The following is a 1,749-nucleotide window of genomic DNA, read 5'->3' on the forward strand; positions in this document are numbered from 1 at the left end:
ATCCATCCAATAGCTGACTGTGAGCATCCACTTCTGTGTTTGCTAGGCCCCGGCATTGTCTCACAAGAGACAGCTATATCTGGGTCCTTTTAGCAAAATCTTGCTAGTGTATGTTTTATTAGATATTTTCTTTATTTACATTTCAAATGTTATCTCCTTTGCTGGTTTACCTCCAAAAACCCCCTATGCCATCCCCCTCCCCCTGCTCACCAACCCACCCACTCCTGCCTCCCTGTCCTGGCATTCCCCTACACTGGGGCATCTAGCCTTCACAGGACCAAGGGCCTTTCCTCCCACTGATGTCTAACAAGGCCATCCTCTGCTACATATGCGACTGGAGCCATGGGTTCCTCCATGCGTACTCTTTGGTTGGCGAAAGTCATAGAATTCTACTAATAATTTGGTTCTTTGCCACATTTACTAAGGATATAAAGTTAATATTGCAGCAGATTTTTCATGAATTTGAATAATTTTATTGTTTAAATGTTAAAAAAAAAATTGCTTTTTTTCAGGGGGCAGAAGAAAATCCAAGTCCAATCTCATTTACACAAATAGTAAAGATACTTGGCACAATAGCAGTAATTTCATTAAAAATATAATAGAGAAATTGCACTCCTTTAATAACAAAGCACAAAAAAACCTTAACTTCAGTACTAGGAACTGAGAGAAAATGTCTAGAAATAATGGTATAGCAATATGCTGCAGACAGAAAAAAAAAAAAACAAAAAAAAAACAAAATCTTGCCACCAACAACACAGAAATCTTCCTTCATCCTTTATTTGGATTGTCTGACCTTAAATGCTTCCACATAGTTGACTCACATTGATCATAAGGTCAAGGCTTAGAATTGAGAAAAATACAGATAACAAATAAGCAGTAGAAATGGAAATAAATTTACCATATAGCTTACCCAATCCATTTATAAGCAATGACCACAGCCAGGTCACTAAAGCATTCAAGTAGCTCTAAACAATTAGGTAGAGACATTTATAGAAAGTATATGGAAATTATGAGGAAGCAGAGGTCCAGGCATATGTGTACTATTTGAATGGTTAATGAAAGTTTTAATTAAATACAATTGGAAATAGAGGAAAAGGAAGACATTATTTGCAAACAAATTTGTATTTTCTTGTGCATAGAGAAATGCATATAGCTATTTAATAATTTGCCTGGACAAACTATGGTAGATAAGTTTGGATAATTAATATGTTATTATTTCTCTCAAATTTTCATACATATAAACATAACAACCCAATACTACAGTATAACTGAAAGTTTTCACAAAAGTATGCTGCTGCCACTATGTATATCTAGATATAGAATTAAGTTCATAAATGCTTTAGATTATTTCATCTTGATCTAGGTTCATATGATTTTCAAAAAGTCATAGATATTGATTTATGATGACAATGACTGATGACAGAGTTATGCAAATTTTTAGGTAGAGTCTCAACTAAGACCTACCACAACAACACTTTGTTGTGATCTCTTGTTTTATTTCACATTTATTGAATCTTTATGAATTTCACATCGTGCACCCAATCTCACTCATCTCACCATTCCTCTCTATCTGTCCTATGCCCTTGCAACCTCTTTACCAAAAGAAAGAAAAAAATCTCACTATGAAAGAAGATGTGGAGTGTCACAGTGTTTCATACAGTATACTCTTTTGACCAAACAAGTATACTTGCATACACTAGCAAGATTTTGCCGAAAGAACCCAGATATAGCTGTCTCTTGTGAGACTAT

Source organism: Mus caroli, chromosome 18, assembly GCF_900094665.2.
Source record: "Mus caroli chromosome 18, CAROLI_EIJ_v1.1, whole genome shotgun sequence".
NCBI lineage: Eukaryota > Metazoa > Chordata > Mammalia > Rodentia > Muridae > Mus > Mus caroli.